The sequence below is a fragment of the Bubalus kerabau genome, chromosome 5, assembly GCF_029407905.1.
Source record: "Bubalus kerabau isolate K-KA32 ecotype Philippines breed swamp buffalo chromosome 5, PCC_UOA_SB_1v2, whole genome shotgun sequence".
In the NCBI taxonomy this organism is placed as follows: Eukaryota; Metazoa; Chordata; class Mammalia; order Artiodactyla; family Bovidae; genus Bubalus; species Bubalus kerabau.
In genome coordinates this window covers 33,868,747-33,883,937 of record NC_073628.1, presented here as the reverse complement: position 1 = coordinate 33,883,937, position 15,191 = coordinate 33,868,747, and the positions used below count along the sequence as shown (strand labels likewise).

The 15,191-nt window shown below is 41.2% G+C and overlaps 1 protein-coding gene across 6 annotated transcripts in view; it reads left to right on the top strand.

The window, feature by feature from the left end:
- Positions 1-3,905: 3,905 nt before the first annotated feature.
- The window catches only part of PAK1 (p21 (RAC1) activated kinase 1), a 170,644-nt gene continuing 159,358 nt past the window's right edge, over positions 3,906-15,191 (top strand). For 2 of the 6 annotated variants that reach the window (XM_055581398.1, XM_055581395.1), the window contains exons 1-2: positions 4,032-4,505; positions 8,076-8,136. The gene's annotated coding sequence lies outside the window, so the exon portion shown is untranslated. Of the gene's footprint in view, positions 4,008-4,031; positions 4,506-8,075; positions 8,137-15,191 lie in introns of those variants that run through there. The other 4 variants (XM_055581399.1, XM_055581393.1, XM_055581396.1 and 1 more) reach the window with 3 other exon arrangements.

Genomic DNA, 15,191 nt, shown 5'->3' with positions numbered 1-15,191 from the left:
TGATTTCCTTTAGGATTGACTGGATTGATCTTCTTGCATCCAAGGGACTCTCAAGAGTCTTCTCCAGCACCACAATTTGAAAGCATCAATTCTTTGGCACTCAGTCTTGTTTCGAATTGTGGCAATGGAATCACCAATTTTTCTGCGCTCAGCCTTCTTTGAACTTCCCAGGTGGCTCAGTGGTAAAGAATCCACCTGCCAATGCAGGAGACACAGGAGTCTCAGGTTTGATCCCTGCATAGGAAGATCCCTTGGAGTAGGAAATGGCAACACACTCCTGTATTCTTGCCTAGAAAATTCCATGAACAGAGGAGCCTGGTCGGCTGCAATCCATGGGGTTATAAAAAGTTAGACACGACTAACTTTTGGTCCAACTCTCACATCCATACATGACTACTTGAAAAAAACATAGCTTTGACTATATGGACCTTTGTCAGCAAAGTGATGTCTCTGCTTTTTAATACACTGTCTAGTATGAAAAAGCAAAAAGACTTCTAGTTACAAGACAAATGAGTCTAGGGAATGTAATGTATAGTATGATGACTATAGTTAAGCATACTGTTTTGTATATATCAAAGTGGCTGAGAGTAGATCTTAAAAGTTCTCATCATAAGAAACAAAAATTATAACTATATATGGTGATGGATGTTAACTGAACTTATGGTGGCAATTATTTCATAATATATACATGTATAAAATCACTATGTTGTATACCTAAAATGAATATAATGTTGTATATAAACCATAATTCAATAAATTATCTCTAGCTAGGGAAATGAAATACTAAAAACCAAGAGTTGAGCTTTGGAGGATACAAACCATTATAAAAGCTTAGGTGTTTTTTTGCCCACATAAGAACAAGTTTTCACTTCCTTGGGGAAGATATGATCAACATTAAGATTGTGTGCCCTAGAACTTGAATGATATTATAATTCTTGGAATTGGCTGGATTTTGTTAGATAGCATAAAAGACAATTTCAGATTCAGGTCATCTACCTATCAACTCAGGGCATGTATGAGATCCCAAAAAACGTCCATGAAAGATTTTTTAAAAATCCTTTTTTCCCTGCAGCTAGAGAGGAGAGTATGCTGAAAATCAGGCCTGGAATGTAATACTTGGTGTGTCAGTCAAGAACCCTTGACTGTTCTTATTCAAAAACCAGTTCCCATAGGTAGGGGGTGGAACTCTGAGGCCTGAGACATTTGGGAGGATGCAGCTGAGAGCCTTGTACCTCTAACAAGGAGTCCCTCTCACTTGTTAGCACAGAGCAGTCACCCTTGATTTGAGACTGTTAGTTTCCCATTGCTGCTGTAACAAACTATCACAATTGTAGTGGCTTCATACAACAAACATTCATTATTTTATAGTTCTGTGGTCCAGAAGTCCAAAATAAGTGTCACTGGGCTAAAATCTAGTTGTTGGCAGGGCTCTGTTAGTTTCTGGAGGCTCCAAGGAATAATCTGTTTTCTTGTCTTTTCCAGTTTTTGTTTTTATTCCTTACCTGGTAGCTCTCTTCCTGTCTTCAAAGGGTGAGTGGAGTGCTCCTAACACTGAATCACATCTCACATCTCACATCTGGCCTCTTATGTAGTCTAATCTACTGCTTCCTCACTCTTCTGTCTACTTTTCCCATTTTTATGGATCCTTGTGATTACACTTAATCGACCTGGACATTCCAGAATAACCTCATCTCAAGACCTTTAATTAATCACACTTGCAAAATCCCTTTTGTGAAAGGAAGTAACATATTCATAGGTTCTGGGGATTAGGACGTGAACATTTTTAGGGAGCCATTATTCTGCCCACCACTGAGACTATCCAAAAATAGTTTAGAATTAATTTACTGGGTTATGATCTTGGGTTAAGTTACTTAACCCCTCTGAACATCAGTTTCCTCACCAATAAAATGGAGGGGTGGAGGATAACAGTAGACAATCTCAGAGGGTTGTTAGAGGTTTAAAAGAGATGGGTGCTTAGAACAGTTATCTGGCACATGGTAAGTACTATATGATCATTTATTAACTACATTTTTATAACATATTATGTGTCAGGCATATTCTAGATACTGGGGATATGGATAGTATGGGTAGGAATATAACTCGCTCTAAAGGAGCTCAGGGAGTCACATACAGAAATACAGTTACTACACTGTCTTCTACATGCCATAAACGGCATGAAGTACTATAAGATGACAACATTGTGAAGGCTCAGAGAAACTTAAGAAATATTAATTGAAAGAACAAAGGAACAGGACGTTTGTGCTGGGCTTTGTAGAATGAATAGGCTTTGGCCAGTGAGATAAAAGAGAAGGGCTATAGATATGAAGAAATGTACGTTCAAAGAACATTAAGTAGCATTTCAGTGTGGCTGGAACAAAGGATATACCAAGTGAGATGAAGGAAGACAAGCTGGTGTAAGCACCAAGGTTGTACAGTGCTAAATTAAGGAGTTTAGATTTTATCCTGAAAGCATCAAAACCCTTTCAGAGTATTTAAACAGGGGAAGGCATCAGATTTGTGGTTTTAAAAGGATACTCTGGTTTGGGAGAGAATGGATACATGTATACGTATGGGTGAGTCCCTTTGCTGTTCACCTGTAACTATCACAACATTGTTAATCCTCTATACCCCAAGACAAAAAAAAAAAAAAAAAAGAATAATCTGGTTATTAAGAATGGATTGAATCTGGAGACTGAAAGCTGCTCCAATTGTCTAGGTGATGGTGGTGCGTGAAGAGAAGGGCAACAACTTGAGAAATATGTGTTGGAGAAGGAAATGGCAACCCACTCCAGTGTTCTTGCCTGGGGAATCCCAGGGACGGGGGAGCCTGGTGGGCTGCCATCTATGAGGTCGCACAGAGTCGGACACGACTGAAGCGACTTAGCAGCAGCAGCAGCTACAAAGACGGTGACCAATTTGATGAGTGCTCAGCGAGGAAGAATGGGGGCTAAGTTCAGGTTTCTGGGTCAGTGAACTGCTGAATGACGGTCCATTCTCTAAGATCAAGAAGTAATGTGAGTCACAATTTTGTGGGGAAATGGTGGTAGGAATAGCCAGCATTCCAAACGACTTAATACGTGTTAAACTGCACTTAACTATTATTACGGAAAGGATACACAGGTACTACTTACAGAGAAACTATGGCTTAGAAATGTTCAAGTCGTATCACTAACATTTGTATAGCTGAAATTTGAAACAAAGCAATCTGATTCCAAACTCTTCCTCGCTAATGTTAAACGTTTCAGTTTTGGTCGTGTGGAATCTGACGTACAAAGCGGGTATGCAAACACTGCACTGGAAAATAGAGGAGGCACTGGCAAACAATCCGAGCTCAGGCAAAAGGTTTGCGTTGAATGTAGCCTCCTTGATAGGGAAAAACTAGGAAAAGAAGCCCATTCTTTTTCTGTCAGTACAATTGAAACCTCCCACCGCGCCACCCCACCCGTCCCCGCCCCAAATCCAGTATAATACACGTCTGGCTCTGAGGTCATAGGAGATGGGGAAGTTTCCAAATTCAGCGCTTGGCACCGAGCTAGCGGATGCGGAGAAGACCATAAGACTAGTGGGTGAGCCATATTCTTCGACCATAACGATACCACTAACAACCCTGAAATCGGCCCAAAGCCTTCCGCCTCGAAAGATCCCGAAGCAGTAAACCTTGCGCGGTCAGAGAAGAGACGCGAGCGCAATGACGTCACGCGGCAGCCGGGTGCCTTCCCCAGTCTCTGGCGTCATGCGCCGATGACGTAATTCCAGGAGCTGGCCGTCCCACCCCCCCCCCACCCCGCCCCCAGGCCTGGGTTGGCCTCGCTCACGTGGGTCCGTCCTGCCCTCCCCGCCCCCTCCCACCTGCGGGAGGTGGGGCGGGCCGGGACTCCGCCGGCGCCTGTGCCTCACGGGGGAGGGGCGGGGGCCGGTGGGCGAGGCGGTCCTCCCGGCCAGCGGCGTACAATAGCTCGGCTGAGGTGGGGGAGGCGGCTCAGCGGCCTCTGCAGTTGGAGTCCAAGGTGTGGGTAGCACCGTAGACGGCCCCTCACGATTTCGCCCCCACACCCCTTTCCCCCTCTGCTCGTCTGTGGTGCCTTCCTCACCGACTCTGCCGTCCTGCCCCAGACGCTTTTTTCCCTCAGACTTTTTACCCCTCTTTCACGGAGCCCCGCGCTCTCGAGAGCCCCTCAAAGAACTCTGTCTCTCCACCTCCTCCCCCAGAGGCCACCCGAGCTCCTCACATCTCCGAGCAAGCGCCCCCCTGAGCCGCGTCGCCTAGGTCCCTCCGCCTCCCCGACTCCAGCCACGGTCGCTGACCCCCTCCCCGCCTTCCTCGCCCTGTCCTGAGGGGACTCCCCGGCACGAGCGGGTGGGGAGGCTCCGGGCAGGCGGCGGCGGCGGGCGGGAGAAAGTGAAGCGGCCCCTTGCGCACACTCGAGCGCTCACTCTGCGGCTCGGCCGCGGACACCGGGGTGGAGAAGGAGGAGGAGCCGAGTCGAGCCGAACAAGCGCGGACGGTGAGAGCCGGCCTCCCGCCCTGTACCCCTGGCGTCGCGGGCTGCGGGGAGACGGCGCCGGGGTGGGGGAGGCGCGGGGTGGGGGTTCCGGGACCCATTCATTCCCCGCCGCGGCCGGGCGGATGCGGGCGCCAGGTGAGGGAAGGCGGGGGCGCCTCTTGAGAGGCTCGCCGTTTCTGTCGGACCAACAAAGGCCCCCTGTGTAGTTACCCGCGCGGCCGCGGGTCTCTGACGCCTGGGGACCCAGAGATCCCGGGGAAGTCAGCGGAGGGGAGACCTCGCAGGTCCGGCTCCGGGAGCGACTGCCTCCTGAACTTTGTGGTCCTCGGATCCTAACTCTGGACCGCGTAGAGGGACCTAGCAAGGCGGCGACAGGTTCATTGTGCACGAGAAAAGTCACCTTTGTCCTGGCAGTGGGGATCACCTATAGAGTTGAACTCCTTGAAAAGTACGAGTGGACAGTGCTTGACTTATGCCGCCCCTCCCCCGCCCCGGGAATACTCTTAACCTGTGGAGTTAAAACACGGGGAGACGAGATTTATTTTTTACATTTCTTATCCTACTTCAAAAGACGTGATTATTATAGCCTTTACTGTCTTGAATATTTTCACAGCAAACAGTGCTGGGAGTGTTTTGGAAGAACACTTGAGAAGTTTTGGGTGTTGAGAGCAAAGTGCTTTTTGTTTGTTCAGCCCTTTGGATTACTGTTTAACGCTTTCCCTCCCAGGACTGTGAAAGGTGATGAGAAGGGTTAGTAGTATGGTTACCAAAAAAAATTTGAAGTCACTAGTCTAACCTTTAAGAGTTGTTCCTAGAAAAATCTTTAATTTTGCCTACTGTGTCTTTGTGCCCTGTCTAAACTTTGTCAGGGGAAAAGAGGAGTCGACAGTACACAAATATCTCATTAGTCTTACCTTATGACTTCTACTTCCTGTGTGACCTTGAGCAGGTCACTTCCAGTTTTAAAGGTCCAGGAGTTTGCTTGTTTGCTTTTGTGCTACTTAGTTTTCAAGACTTTACTGAAGCACCCCCGCCCCGCCCCCCCCAACTCCGGCCAAACCTCCCATGAAGTCTTGACTGGCACCCACCCCTATACTCCTTTCAGGCAAAACTTTTCTCATTGCGTCCCTCAGAGGCTTGGTAGGATTTATGCTACAGCACTTGTTAACATTTTGTTGTTGTTGTTCCTATTTGCAAAATCCTGAATCAGGTGCATATGAAATCCACCTCACCTTAACTAGAAACTCTACTTCTCAAGAAAGAGGGTGAGATGTATGGAGAGAGTAACGTGGAAATTTACAACACCATGTGTATTGTAACTGAACAGGGGAAACTGGAACAGGGAATTGAAACAGGGGCTCTGCGACAATCTAGAAGGGTGGGATGGGGAGGGAGATGGAGGGAGGTCCAGAAGGGAGGGGGCATGGGTGTACCTATGGCGGATTCTTGATGTATGAGAGAAAACTGCAAAATTCTGTAAAGCAATTATCCTTCAATTAAAATAAATAAAGTAGCAAAAAAAAAAAAAAGGATTTTTGAATGATAGATCATGAAACATTCCATGAGGCTTATCCAGTTAGCTTATGGGTCTGTCTGGTAAATTTGCTTATTCAGTCATTCATTTACCCAACATTACTGGAGTCTGGAGAGCTACTGTGTTTCAGGTCTCCTGCTAGGACTATGGGGATTCAGAATCTGTTAAGACATTCCCTGTCTGTCAAAGAGCTCAAAGTCTAGTGGGTGAGGTAGGCTTGTAAACAATGAAGGCCTTCCCTAGTCTCTACTCCAGCTGTACAGGGAGTAGTGTGCAATAATTGAGGCTGCTGGACCTGTTTTGCAAGTCTTGTCCTGGTCAAAGTGAGTCCTGCAAGGAAGGTAGTGACCTGCCTCTCTTCTGTGAGATAGCACTTGACAAAGAGCTTTTTTGAGTGTATACTCGATTCAGTATACATTTGCTAAGCACATGGTATGAGGCCCTGTGTTAAATTTGGAGGAAGGACTGCTTTCTAAAAGGAGGTTGTTGTTCAGTCACTAATGTGTCTGACTCTTTGCAATTCCCAGGGACTGCAGCAGGCTAGGCTAGGCTCCTCTGTTCTCTACTGTATCCCGGAGTTGGCTCAAATTCATGTCCATTGAGTCAGTGATGCTATCTAACCATCTCATCCTCTGCTGTCCTCTTCTCTTTTTGCCTTCACTTTTTCTCAGCATCAAGGTCTTTTCCAGTGAGTTGACTCTTCACATCAGATAGTCCAAGTATTTCTAAAAGGAAGGCACTATATATCCAGAGAGATCTTTGTAAAACAAAACCCAATCATCTATCCCCACTCTTGACTAGTCATTGCCTAAAGATAAAAATTTAAACTTTTTGACATGACTAAGAAGCTCTCAGAAATTAAGAGGACTGCCTGCCTTTGCAGCCTCACTTTCTGCAACTTCCTTGCCACCCTCTTTTCATCTCTGCTTTTTCATGTGCCATTCTTTCTGTCTAAAATGCCATCCTGCACCTGCCCATGGAGAAGCACCTGTACTTCTGGGAGAAAAATGAAAGTGTCCCTTAGTTTTTCCTCCTATTACCTCCATATAATGAGTTGCTTTTCTGTTCTCGGGCTTATGTACAGACCACTCTTATAGATCTCTATAGCACTTTATTGCAAATTTTTTTGACTTTATCACACTGTTGCAAATATTAACCTGTGAATTTTTTGAGGGCAAGGTCTCTTTAGTCTTACTGCCTTGCAAATTTTCTGGCACTAAATAAGTGTTTGAAATGACTGTATGAGTGAAGAAAGCAAATCAAGGCCCTCAAGTTTGAGATTACCTAATTCTTTGGGTTAGAATAATTTTAGCTCCAAGTGTAGTCCCTGCACCAGGATCATCAATAGAATCTGAGAATTTGTTGGACTTGCAAATTACTTGTCCCATTCCAGACATACAGATGAAAAACTCTAGGGTTGGGGACCCCAGATATTTAACAATCCTCCACGTGATTCTGATACTTGCTAAAGTTTGAGAACCACTGGGTTAAACAATCTTCCTTTAATAAGACCATTACCTTCCCACCTCCCTCCCTGTTTCCTTTCTCCCTACCTCCTCTTTCTTCCATAGCACAAAATGCCTGACATTCAGTTCCATTTCCTTCCATTCTGTTCCATTCCACCCCATCTGTTCCATTCTGTTCAGTTTCATTCCATTCCATCTTATTCTGTTCCATTCCATTTCATATCATCTGTTTTTCTCACTTAATTGAAAGCTTCCTGAAAGCAGAGAATTTTGTTTTATTTACTTCTGTAATCCCAGGGGCTAAAATAGTGACTGCATATAGCAGCCATTCAAATATTTGTTGAATGAATAATATAAAAATGATTTAACTCTATTTACTGCCAGCTGCTACATTGGGGTTTATTCAGGAATAGTTTTCAGTAGGAAGAGAAACCTCACTCCAGTATGCAAATCCAAATGGATTCCAACATTTTGGGGGATTTATTTTATCAATAGATTGAATTTATTTTCCCCCTTTTACTTCTTCAACAGAATCTGCATGATTTTTCTTCTTTTGTTCTTTTTTCTCAGGATCTGAAAACTGCAGCTGAAATATCCTAGGCCAGGATTGCACTTAGTTTTGCAAGTTTAAGTAAGCACCCTAACTTTTGAACCTTTTAACTTGAAACTGTCTCTTCCGGATCTCCTGTGGTTTTTGTCTTTCTCTAGTGATAATTTAAAGCCATACAAGGACCTGTTTGACTCCACACAAAGGTTTCTCTTCCTTGTGAAGCTCTTAAAGTGTTTTGTTTCTTTCACTTTCTTATTAGCCCTAAGATACAATATCCAGTTTTCTCTTTTTCTAACTTCCCTCTGGGAGATTGGCTTCATTTATTGATTCTTCATTTATAAACACTTGTTGAGTCTTTCTCTACCATGTGCTGGGTCCCATGCTGGGACAGATGTACGTAGGATGTGGTTCAAGTCCTTAAGGAATTAAAGATATTACAACATTATATAATAATTATGGAAATGAAGGAGTTAAATGGAGGGATAAAGTGATGTATACTCATAAAGGTGGGAGAAAGCTGTCTTTCTAAATTTAAGTTGATCAAGCATCATTTTGGTGAGCAGACCTTAAACATCTTTTAGTTAAGAGGTTGGTGGCTTTTTTGGGGGGAAACTAAAACAAAAATCAAGGTAGAATCAGCAGTTGCTAATTTGAGATAGTTCTCAATTCTATTGTTGCTGGTTTTAATGAAATTTCCTTCCCCCCTTTTTGTTTTTCTAAATCATGACTAGGAAGTAGGGGGAAAAAAACTTTTTTTTTTTAATAATAAAGAGAAAAATTTATCAAAAAGAATATGCTGTTTCATTTTAATTCCTAAGGACTAATGTTATTATTTTGGGTGGGTGGTTAATGAAACCCAGAGAAAGTCAGGAGACCTTAATTTAGTCTTGATATTACTGCATGGCTTTATGGAAATTATTTTATCTCTGCCTTTGGTTCTAACTTTAAAATCAGGATAGTAACAGTTGCTATGACTGGCTCACAGGTTTATGAAGCAACTAAAAAAATATTGAATATAAAAACACTTGTGAAAAGTATAGTTTGTTAGCTAGTTGTTAGGTTGTGGTAAACTTATTAACAGCAGTTTACATTATTGAACAACTAGCAGGGGTCCCCAACCCAGGGGTCCACATCTGGGATCTAATGTCTGATGATCTGAGGTGGAGCTGAGGTAATAATAATAGAAATAGAGTCCACAGTAAATGTAACACACTTGAATCATCCTGAACAATAATCCCCTTCTGTGGAAAAATTGTCTTCCATGAAACCAGTCCTTGGTGCCAAAAAAGGTTGCAGACCACGCTGTACCAGATACCATGCGAGATATTTTTTCCAGTCTTCAAAATGAACCTGTAAGATGGTTGCTAGTATCTCCATTTCATCAATAAGGAGGCTAGGCTTAGACTGGTGAAGGGATCTTGTTCAAGGTTTTGCTGAAAGTGACAGACCTCAGTTCCAATCCATATCCATCTGATACAAGCAATTATGTGTTGTGTTCATTATTCCAGCTGCTTTAATTTTTCTGTAGGGCAAATTTTAGGAATGTTTTGTAAGTTTATTGCTGTGAAAGTTAAAGTTTTTCTTCATTTAGCCTGCTTTCTTTGTGCATAGAATGACTGGTGAAGAAAGATTTACATGCATTTATGTTTATCATGATTAGGTAAAGGAATAACATCCTTCCCTGGTGCTTTTTATTCAGCTTCACAACAGCCATCTATGAGACAGATATTTGTTTTATAAGTTAGTATCATAGAGATATTGTCTTACTCAAAGGCATATCATTAGGAAATGACTAAATATTGATTTAAAACTATGTTTTAAAAATCTAAATGTGTTACTTTATTTTTGCCCCTATATCATAAAAGGCAATAGCCTTTTAAACTCTGAGGCTGAACTTTGGAGCACTAGAAATGTCCTTTTAGATTGCTCTTTAAACTTTCTAACCTCTTCTCACTAAGAAAATCCTGACTGAAGTCCATGGTTTGAACCACAAAAAAAATAATTGCTGATAAAACTCTGCCATATGGTCATGATATTGCAGACTTACAGGATAACACTTTTTCATTGAAGTTGAAAGAGCAGACTTTATCTGTATTCTGAGTCACTTGTGCCTGAATATTTGTTTTTCCTCTGCCAATGTAAATTTATTAACATAGTGCAATACATTTTTCTGCTTTAGTGTTAAGCTTTATCTCTTATAAATAACTTCCTCTATTCTCTCATCTAGTCTTTGAGATGGGAGAAATCTGTGTGTCAGGATCCTCTAGATTATCCCCTCTCTAGGTGTAGTGTAGTAATAAGTCAAAAAAGAACCAGAGGTTCGTTGATCCCTCATAAATAGGATTTTATTTAGTATTGATTAATTCTCTAAAATTGATCTAAGTCTTAATTTAAAAAACTCCATTATGTTTTGGCTCTTATTCATGGAGATGGTGTGTGGTAATTTGCATGCAGCATTGGGAAATTCTTTCTTGTTTATGGGGCTTTCTTCTTCCACTTTTCCACTTCTAGTCCTCTGCAATGTCCCTTTCCCTTTCACTTTGTGTAAGTACTGAAGCTGACAAGAGCATTCTTCTCCTTTATAGAATCTGCCTTTTGAATCTTTGGGGATGATAAATGACAGTATATGTGTAGCCTCTACCTTTGTCTGCCTGCCTGTATCTTCATGGTTTAGCTTTTCTCATTCTCTCTCTCTGATTTGCACAAAGGGATTGATGGCTTCCTCATCTTAACTCTTGTCACATAGTACTTTGTATATTACGGCAATATTATTTGTAACTTTTCTAGGAAAGGAGGTAGATGTAGAAAGAAAAGCACTATATTTGAAGTTAGGCAAAGACCCACTCGGACACTTATTTAGGCCTCTATTTCTTCATTTGGAAAATAAAAATAATGCCTAACTCACAGGGTTGTTGTGAAGATTAAATGAATAATATGTGAAAATGACTTGTAAGATGTTAAGTTATATAGATGTTCGGTACAACTGTTGTAATTTTGTAACTACTATTTATGTCTATTATGTATAGCAGTGGTTTTTAGTTTTGGCTATGTGCTTGAACTATTTGTGAAGATGTGAAAAAAAAAATACAGTTGCCTGGACTTTATCTCAGGTCTACTTAAGCAAAGTCTCCTGGAATCCTTATTCTTGAAAATTTATAGATGATTCTGATATGTAGCCAAGTTTGAAAAGTACTGCCTTATAATATTTTGCATAAATGTCTTTTGTACTTACTATATGAAAACTGTTTTAATTGTCATCTGCTGCTGCTGCTGCTAAGTCGCTTCATTCGTGTCTGACTCTGCGAAACCCCATAGACGGCAGGTCCCCCCAGGCTCCTCTGTCCGCAGGATTCTCTAGGCAAGAATACTGGAGTGGGTTGCCATTTCCTTCTCCAACTGTCATCTAAAGTCCATTTATTTGCTAAGCACATATTATGCATCAGGGATTGTCACGGGCTCTAAAGAAACAGATTGTAACCTGGTGCATACCTTTAAATTTATAGTTGAGAATCAAACATGACTGTAGACAATTGTACTATATTGAGAAAAAAATGACACATGGTTATGTATAGTGGTGGTATGTGAAGACAGAGGAAAGGCGTCTACTTCATCTGAAACAGGGATGGCTTGGCAAGCCTTCTCAATGGAAGTGGAACCTAAATTGGATTTTGAGAGAGAAGCAGGGGTTAACCAAGGCAGCGGGGGAGGGGTAGAAAGAGAAGGAAAGGAAGAACCTTCCTGAAAGAGAGCAGTATGAAGATTAGAAGGCTTGAGAGCATAATCTGAGGAACCCTGAGTAGGGATGCAAAGTGGGGAGTGGTAAGAAGGGACAGGAAGGCAAGGCCCAGATGATGAACGGCCTTTTGGATAGTGTACAAAGTACTTTCACTAATGTTATCTCACTTTATTCTTTCAACAGCTCCCTGGGTTAGCTTAGACAGGTATTATTTCATGTCCATTTTATAGAAGTGAAAACAGAGGTTAATTGAAACACCTGAGGCTGTACAGCACAGCTGTGGTTTGAGGACTGGTCCTTCTGACTTGAGTGCATGTTTTTTCCAATACACTTTTTCCAATAAGACTAGCTGTCTTATACTTTTATGGGAGATCAGGTGAGCTCTGTAGATAAATGCATAGCAATTTGTAAGCTGTAAAGTGCTTGACTCATGTTGGCTATTAGTTGGGAGTTTGGACTAAGTGATCTATTAAAGTGCTTTTAGCTCTTAAGATTTTGTGGGCATTTTCTGGGATTTTCCTTTATCATTAAAAAAAAAAGATATATATATATATATATATATTTTTTTTTTTTTTTTTTTTCCACCAGGAGTTGGTAACCAGGGCCCAGCAAGCTAAAATAGTATCAGATAGTTACTCTTCCAATTTGCTTGTCTTTACTCAGATCCCCTTGCTTTTAACATACATTTATGTTTCTTTTATTATGAAAGTAATACATGATTCTTGCAGAAAATATAGAGAATACAGAAGAATAAAAGGTAAAACAAAGACAACAACAAATGTCAGAGTTTTATTGTACAAAGATAACCAATAGCAGGTAGCATTTCCTCTACTCCCTTCTGATCTTTTTAAAAAAGTCAGTTTGGGATGTTGAACTCCGTGTTTCTCAGCCACCTTCTACCCCCAATCTCATTGTATATTGAGGATAAATGACATCAGGAACAAATCATCACCCTCAGCCTTGTTATAACTGACCTTTTACTGGGGATAATGCTAAGTACTTTACATTTGATTTTTCATTTACTCCTCAGAATAATCCTACAAGAGTGATACTGTTCTATACTCATTTTACAAATGAGGAAATTTAGAAGCAGAGAGATCAAGTTGGGATTTGAAGACATGTTTATAATTACTACTGTGTAACTATGGCAAGTCACTTAACCACCGTGAGCCTCAGTTTTCCTTTGATGTTATACAGATGTATTAAATTTGATGTCAGCTTAGTTCAATTATTTTATGAGTAGTGTTTTTTTTTTTTTAATTTTGTTTGTTGTTTGCTTTTACCTTCTCTCCTCCTTTTCCCTGTCCTCACTTTTACTACTTAGTAACATAGTCCCTGATCCCCATAGTCTATCAGTAATAGTGTTTCACTGTGGAAACAATTCTCCATGGGTTAGCAGAGCAAAATTTTAATTTCCAGGCTGTGGCATGGGTAGAAAGGGACCTGGTATAGTTGGGAGGACTCTTGCTGCTGCTGCTGCTAAGTCGCTTCAGTCGTGTCCGACTCTGTGCGACCCCATAGACGGCAGCCTACCAGGCTCCCCTATCCCTGGGATTCTCCAGGCAGGAACACTGGAGTGGGTTGCCATTTCCTTCTCCAATGCGTGAAAGTGAAAAGTGAAAGTGAAGTCGCTCAGTCGTGTCCGACTCCTAGTGGCCCCATGGACTGCAGCCTACCAGGCTCCTCTGTCCATGGATTTGCCAGGCAAGAGGACTGGAGTGGGTTGCCATTGCCTTCTCCGGGGAGGACTCTTAGTTCCCCTATAACTTTTTGAAGAATTATTATTTTATAACAATTTCTTATATTTAAAATTATTTTCCCATCCGGAGTTATCTGGCCAGTCCAGGTTCTGAGATTTTTATTTGGTATCTGGGTAGATTTTGCTTGGTCAGTTCAAGACGTTATCTATATGTAATCTGCAAAGTAACTGAAAACAAAACAAGAAAGTGGGTGAGCAAAGGGTAAAATTTCATTATGATAGACTTTTGAAAGTCCAAGTTTCCTAAGTGGCCTAGAGACAATTAGTATATATTTAGGTTTGTGCGTGTGTGCTTAGTTGCTCAGTCGTGTCCAATTCTTTGCAATCCCATGGACTGTAGCCCGCTAGGCTCCTCTGTCCATGGAATTTTCCAGGTGAGAATACCTGAGTGGGTTGCCATTTCTTACTCCAGGGGATCTTCCCCACCCAGGGATCGAAGCCATGTCTCCTCTGTCTCCTGCATTGGCAGGAGGATTCTTTACCATTGAACTACCTGGGAAGCATTTATACTCTTACGTGTTACTCTGTGGCATTATTTGATTAATATCTGTCTACTAGACCCTACTCTCTAGAGAATCATTTTTCTGAAGAGAAAGAATTCTAACATAGTATCTATTTCCTTAAAATAAAAAGTATCTTTTTTTTTTTTTTTTGCTGTCTGTTGTAGTCCCAGTTCCTAATAATATAGTAGCTATTCTGTAAATGTTTTTGACTGGATGAGGAAGAGTGGAGCCAGCATTCAAACTGAGGTGCATATGACTTCTTTACTCAAGTTTAGCAAATATGCAAGAATCCTTTCATTGTCTGGTGTTGGGAGAGGCCAGGAGAGAGGAAACCTCATTATGGTAAATATTTAGCTGCCCAGTACAAACACCTTTGACCTGAGTCAAAGCTGAATGTATGCCCTGATGCTTGGTAAGGATGTGGAAAATTCTTAAGGGGCTCTCCAGCTACTTTGCCATTCTGGGTCTTTCTTCCTTTTATTTGAGTTACAGAATTATGTTACTAAAAAGTGATATTGGATTAGGGCCCTTTTAGGTGTATTTGCTTTCCAGAATATTCTTTTTTTTCTTTTTTAGTGTTATCCCAGGCAGTGGTTTTGTATCAATTTCTTTATAGTGCCAAGTAATTTTAATAAGGCTTAACATATACATTACTTTCATCAATTAAAAATAACAGAGCTCTGTTTAACCAACTTTTGTAAGACTGTTAATAAATTTAAAATTCAGACGCAATTCCATCAGTCAGATAAATGAACTCTTTTGTTTTCTTTTTTCTTGTATGTAAACATACTTACTTACATAATTATAATCACAATATAAATCTACATTTGTTGTTTGCCTTTTTTTCTTGACTTATAGTAAACATTCCCTCCATGTTACTCCTTAGTATCCATTGTAAAATTTAAGATGATATTTCATAATTTGCCTAAAACCATTGTGTTGGTCAGTGTTCTACCTGAGAAACAGAACTAGTAGAATTCCTTAGCATGGAAACCCCAGTTCTGCTCTTAAGGCCTTTCAATTGATTGGGTGAAGCCCACCCATATTATGAAGAATAATCTCCTTTATTTAAAGTCAGCTGAATGTAGATGTGTACTATATCTATAAAATACCTATTAAATACTTTACAGCAGCACCT